This window comes from Pyxicephalus adspersus, chromosome 1, assembly GCF_032062135.1.
Source record: "Pyxicephalus adspersus chromosome 1, UCB_Pads_2.0, whole genome shotgun sequence".
In the NCBI taxonomy this organism is placed as follows: Eukaryota; Metazoa; Chordata; class Amphibia; order Anura; family Pyxicephalidae; genus Pyxicephalus; species Pyxicephalus adspersus.
In genome coordinates this window covers 13230044-13237136 of record NC_092858.1, presented here as the reverse complement: position 1 = coordinate 13237136, position 7093 = coordinate 13230044, and the positions used below count along the sequence as shown (strand labels likewise).

Below are 7093 nucleotides of genomic sequence, written 5' to 3'. Positions count from 1 at the left end.
TTCATTGTAGTTCATAAACTGGGGGTTATTAGAAGTTTGCAAAATCAAGCCTGGGTTTTTGTTACATAACATCCACAAAGTCAAGAAACAAATCAGGATATTGAAACAGAGGAAACAAACAGAAAACACATATCAATGTAGTGATCCCGTATGTAGTGTCAAAAACACAGAAAATAATTTTTAACCAATATTACATTGCGGTTACTTAAGCACAGCAATACACTGAAACAGAAGATAGTCCACCCAAAATACCCAACACCCAAACAAAAGAGAAGTACCTAGGTAAATGCAGTGTAGTGTAATGAGGAATGCAAAAAACTGTACTTCTGGGAAACTAGACAACCTCAAGAAACAAGCATCCCAAAACTGTAGGACACGTGCTACAGGAGAATAAAAAACAGGTCTACTATAAGTAAAGGAAAAAAAAGAAAATGTTTCTAGTACAATGTATACTGTTCTCTGGACAGAAATAAGAAATAGTTTGTAGGAGGTGTGAAAAAGGCCATCTATCTTAAATTAAAACAAACATCTCAGGGATGTGAGGCCTTCAACACATTTTGTCTTCTACTTACCTATGCAATTTTAACATCTCTACCTAGATAATGAACAGTTTATACCTTAAGTCTTGTAATTTAAAAGTGTATCACCTGTGCAGACTTCCTTACACCAAGAATAGGATTATGTGAATAGAACAAATTGATTCAACAAATTTTAACTGTCAATCTTGGACAATCAACATCTGCCATGTTACATTCAATAGTGATTGGATTAAGAGGTTTATGTTGTATGGATATAAATGCTGGGGTGTTGCTTACACTTTTAAGGCTGATTATTATTATTATTATTAAACAGGATTTATATAGCGCCAACATATTACGCAGCGCTGTACATTAAATAGGGATTGCAAATGACAGACTAATACAGACAGTGATACAGGAGGAGAGGACCCTGCCCCGAAGAGCTTACAATCTAGTAGTTGGGGGAGTTTCACACACAATAGGATGGGTGATATGTAGTGGTGGGAAGTAGTGAGGGTTTAGCAGACAGAAGAAGACGGGTAGGCACGTTTGAAAACATGAGTTTTGAGCGCTCTTTTAAATGAGCAGAAAGTAGGAGCAAGCCGAATAGGTCGAGGAAGACCATTCCAGAGAGTTGGAGCAGCTTTAGAGAAGTCTTGTAACCGTGCGTGTGATGAGGTTATGAGTGAGGAAGTCATTAGTAGGTCATTGGAGGAGCGGAGAGAGCGGCAGGTTGATGAAGCAGCTCAGAAGGCTGTCCAATGTCCTTAACTTTACTAAAACAAGTCCAATGGAATATGACTAACCACTACTAGAATGATCTTTTAGGACTCTTATCTGTATAATGAAACCATTAAAAATCAAGAAAACAAAATATTATAATAGTGGAGTACAGGTAGAATATATTGTTACCCCTATCCAGTGTTGCCATTCTCAAACAATCAAGTAAAAGAAGAGAGGCAAACAGAGGGGTTTTCTTAGGTAAAAGTATTGTGTCATTGATATTATCTCAGAACACAGCACATATCAAACATAGCATGGATCTCGTAAGATAACAGAGATCAGTAAATCCTTGGCCATCAAGCTGGCACTAGACATAATGCACTTAATAGTGGTGAGCAGAAGTCCCATCAAAGCAATATCAGCAAAAAGGATTTTGGTAAATAGCATATGTGTGACTGTGTTACCCGATGCATTTCGCCAGATGAAGGCATCTTCAAGAACATTGTCATATACTAGAAAGAGTCTAAATATTTGTAAACACAAATCAGTAACCATCCATATATGGGATATAGGCATATATATATATATATATATATCCTAATTTCAAATGCAAAGAAAAATAATAAAATGTACCTCGTAATAATATATAATACTGAGAGAATTATATAGTAATATATTATTAAAAGTTCCCAATCAAGGAACTTGTTACATTATTGAGCCAAATTCAAAACTGATACATCGTGAAACATATAAGGTACATCTAAATCAAATGCAGGGATACACGAAATCATAGTTATTAGACTTACATGATCCATGATTTAATGATTTCTATGTGAGCTGGTGGGCCTGATGTAGTGGGGGGGGGGGGGGATATCAGATAAGAGTAGTAGCTGCCTATATGTATAATATAATAATAATAAGTCGATACAGTAAGTAAATAAAAGTAAAAAAGTAATTACATATTGTAGTTTTTACAGGCATAAATTATGTATTTGTATACTTGTGTGTGATGAATAAACAATAAGTGCACACTGTTTAACAGCCAAAAGTCATAAAATCATCAATTGTCAGTTATAGGACTTTTCAGGATGTGACTGTGTCAAACAATGAAATATCCTGGTGGCAAGGGGAAGAGCAAAGCTGCCTTCACGTTTATTAATATATAAAGAAAGTCTTTGGATATACTAGTTCTTTGTTCACTATCCCTGCAGGCCAATAACTGCCAAATGTAGCGGATTTCTAAGAACCGTCTTTGTCCTAATTTTAAGAAGTTCCTGTTTTTTCTTTAATAATTACAGTATTTAAATACCTGCTTTTTGGATGTTATGTTCAGTTTTCAATAGCATTTCCTGTTATTTCTTTTACATAGGAAAAAGTATGATAATATGAAAAAGTGAAATAACTGTATGATGGGGTCAGCTAGGAATAACATGTAAAAGGATGCTTTTTTTCTGATATATTACCACAAGCAGAGAATACTGTGTTTAAAACATCGCAAATTGCTTTACAGCCATCAGCCAGGGACTTTGAGGAAAAAAAGGAAAAAAAGTCAGAATGGCTCTTGGAGAACAGCAGGAGAAAAAGTGAAAGGTTATCTTTGCAAACTTTCTTAAGTTGTCTGAATGAACGGATCTAAAGGTTATTCAAGATAGACAGACTGTTACACCTGATCATACCCAGGCCTCTTTAGCTCCCCCACCTGGCCAACAAGCTCATTGTTATCCAGCCTGGTACTTCAACCCCACCTTCAGGTCAAAAGGAAAACTGTCTGACTAAACAGAAAAATACTCTGCGTATTACTAACCTGTAACTGGGGCAAATAAACCTGTCAGTCTGGACGAAACCCTGTGATTTCCTTGACCAGCTGTTACATACCCCCCCCCCCCCCCCTCCGTCTTGTTTCAACCTTAGGGTTAGGACCAGCCTGCCAAGTAGGTATGGACCTGAGATCGGGAACATTTAAACTTATGTGGCCGTAGGCTGACATTGAAGACCTGTGTCTTCCCCTAGCTCAAAACACTTCAAAACAAACAAACAAACAAAATGTTCTTTTTAGAGACCCGGTGGTCTGGACTAACTTGTCTCTTTCTTTAAGTCAGTTTCTTCCAGATCCTCACTGTACTCCTGAACATCACCCTTAAGCTCCAGCAGTTTTTCCTTCTCCTTTGTTAGTAACCTCTTCTGCTCTTTCAGCTTAGTGCAGGTATCATTCAGAACGTCAATTTCCTCCTTTGTTAACTCTTCACCCAGTTCTTGCTTTATCTTTACTACTTGGTTGAACCTTTTTGCTTGGACCGCACTTTCTGCTTTCATCCAGGTTTCTCCCTTTTTGTTGTGGAGCCTCTCCTGTGGATCATGTCACTTCTGATTGGCATCATTTATGTTCTTCCTGGCATATTCAATCAGGTCACCTGTAGACTGTGGCTGAGCAATGGCCTCTTGACTTCTCCACTTAGCATCCCTGAATCTTGCCAGTGCTTGATGGTAACCACGTGCCTTGGTAGAGAGAGATCCCAAGTGAACATAGTAGCTTCCCTTGTCATTCCAAATCCCAAACCCCTCTGTTTTTGCAGCCTCCTTTCTAGTTCCTCATCAGTTGGTGGTAGGTATTGTTCAAGAAGAGTTTCAGACTTTGTAAGAGCAGTATCAACACCGCTGCTCATTTTGCGCACCGCACCCAAGCACAGTGTTGATGCTTCCATTTATAACAGACTTGGTCATCCCCACACTGTCATACACTGCTTCTTTGGTCTTATCAACCACTCCAGTTATATTTTGAATCACTGCATCTTTAGCACCTTCTTAGGCATTAGTTACAATCTTGTCATTTGGCTGATACAAAATGGACCGCCTCTCTTCAATCTTATCCAGTCCAATGCCAGCAATGTTGCTGCCTACAGCAAGCTGAGGTTCCAGTTTCAGTATAATTGGCATGACACCATTAACAGCCACTATGGTGATGGTTTTCACAATTTTCTCTGCCCCACCCCAATCACATTTAAATCGCTTTTTATTGTTGTGAGACTTCTGATGTTGAATAAGGCCATAACGGTCATCGAAGACTGTATCACAATGGGGACAGTGAACTTTGGCTACATTCTCAGAAGGCTTCTGCAGTATGTGCATTTTCCTGGTTCCACCCTGCGTAAACCAAACATGACAAACGTAGCATTCATATTGCTTTTCCCCAGAACCAGTTCTTATGTGCCTCTGCATGTGACGATCAAGATTTAAGCATCTGGGACAAGTATAGCTGCACAGCTTTACACGTTTTTTTTTCATTTTTGTTGGTTTTGGAGGCTTCATGTTTCCAAGCACTTTTTTAGCCTTCACTTCCACTGATGTAGTAACACCTTCCTCAACATGGTCCTGAGCATCCTGTTCATCAGGCACAACAGGGACAGTTCCATCCCCTCTTTACTTCACTTAATTCACTAAACTCTTCCTGCACCTTTTTGGAAACGGAGACCATTTCATGGGTTTCTTTGTAATCTTCAATATTTTCCTTCTGAATTTACTCAGTGGATTAATTTGAAAGTAGAGCTACTCTCTTCTCTATAACTTCAGTACACTGTGTGAAGTGAGGTATGGCACTATCGTGCTTGCTACTGTACTGGTAGGCCAAGCCCAGTTGCAGATTGCCAACTTCTTCCTCTTTCTCTTTTTTTCAGTCCCTTCATTTTCTTCATCTTCAGCCACCCTTGGCTCAGCTTCTTCTTCCTGTGCTTCAGACTATTCTTTTGTCTCAGCTGAAACAGGATCCCATCCTTTAGCTTGGGCTTCAACCAGAGGAAACTCTTCCCCAGCCAACACAGGAAGACTTTCATCAGCTTCAATGCCAGTTAACATCTTCCACATAGATTCTTTCTTTAGTTGGTGCGGGAGCAGTTTCTTCAGCCACTTTGACAGAATTTTGTAAGTCTTCACCTGATTTATCAAAAACTGCATCTGAAACAAAATTGGCAATTTTCACATCAGCTGATAAGGAGGCACTTTCTGTCTCTTGATCCTCATCTTTGTTTTCTTGGTAACAGTTTTTTTTCTCTTCTTCAGACCCATCAGATTCCATGTTCTTGTATTTCTGCCAATCCTTTTCCCCCTTGAGTTTTGAACTGGGGTTCAGCATGATGTACTTGATTGAACTTTGAATATTTTCTGTCCAGGAAGCCAGCCAGGTGACTGTGTTATCACAGAATACTTCCTTCCACTTGTGGCCAGAAGGAGGGCTCAGGAATCTTTGAGACTTTGCTGCAATTTATAATGACATCTTCTGGCTTTATTCTCATTTTGGGTTGGTCACCTCGGCCACAGAAAAGACCCAGTGGTTCAATTTGAAAGTTTTCAAATTTTTCCTGATCCCCGTCCAGTATGTGATATCTGTACCCTTCCTGAAGCTTATTGCCCCCTTCCTTTAATTTCTGTTTCTCTTCTTTAGGCAATAGTTTCCTATCCTCATTTCTATCAAAGAAATACATGTCACATTTATCCAATGGCATCATGGTCTTCTTTTCTGCTTTAGTCTTTTGTTCTCTCCAGTCAGTAAAAACATTTTTCTGTGTTGCCCTGGATAACGACTTTTTCTGGAGGTCCGCATGTGTCTGGTAAGTCCATTTGTGCACTCGTTGGGACCTCACCGCAGGGGTCACACCCAGACACCTCAAAATTTCAGTTTTAAGCTTCACATAACACTTGGCATCGTCTGGCGCCAGGTAACCATACACAGGGTAACCACACCACCCCCCTGTCAGAAATGGCACCACTATACCCGCCCACTGCGCTTTGAGCCAGCCCTCTTTATCCGCAGTTCTTTCGAATGTAGTCAAAAACACCTCAGGATCATCATTTGCAGTCATTTTTGGCAAGAACTGGATTACCAGAAAAACTGGCGTACGCCCAGCACCACTTTCGGCGTCAGCCTGCTCTAGTAAAGATATCTGCTGTTTTAGTGCTAATAATTGTTGTTGGTAGCTCTGTGCTTGTATTTCCAACAATTCCTTGTGGTGGGCCTCAGCTTTTTCCAGACCTAGCAGTAGTTTCCAACTAGTAGTAGTTGGTTAGTAAGTTTTTGCTCCACTTTGGCCTGCTGTTGCTTGGCATTTGACAGAACAAGCGGTTTTAGTATCTCCTCCATGCTGACCTTCCAAACACCCACTTATAAAGCAGCCCGCATCCTCCACCATATGTGAGATCGCCCGTAGCAACGGGGGTGTTTCAAATAGGAAACAAGGCCAGCAGGTTAAAAGTGCATCAAGGGTTTTATTCACTAATCCTAATTCCACACAAAAACAGGCAAAATAAAACAAACAGCAAAATAAAGCCTGGCCACTTACTAACTGCTAGTTCCCTTTACGAGCAATCCAGCCCAACTTAGTGCTGTGCAGGACTCTATGGCCGTAACCATACAGCTTTTCCAACAAAGTCTGTGTCTTTACTGACAGTTCACCTTGAATATGTATATTCTGACAGTGTCCCAAAAAGGTCAGAAATATTGCTAAAATGTCAGGGAAAAGTGTTATTACTGGCTCCAGGGAAAAGAGTGTGTTAATAGGATTGTATAGGTTTTAGAAAAGAAACCTGGTTCCTTGGGGCCCTGGAGTGGGCCAAAGGAAGTGAATGGTAGGTTCCTTGGCCAGTCCTGACTGGGATGTTACACTGGGATGTGTAATTAAAGAGAGGTGATCAGTCAGAAAGAGGAAGTGATCAGCCAGAGTGCTCCAGGCTGAGAGAAAGCCAAAATGTTCCAGGGTGAGAGGGAGCCAGAGGGTTCCAGGCTGAGAGAGAGCCAGAGGGTTCCAGGCTGAGAGGGAGCCAGAGGGTTCCAGGCTGAGAGAGAGACGGAGGGTTCCAGGCTG

The 7093-nt window shown here is 40.5% G+C and overlaps 1 pseudogene; it reads right to left on the bottom strand.

Moving 5' to 3' along the window:
* Positions 1-3314: 3314 nt before the first annotated feature.
* On the bottom strand, positions 3315-4457 carry LOC140321857 (perilipin-2-like; annotated as a pseudogene).
* Between the last annotated feature and the right edge of the window lie 2636 nt (positions 4458-7093).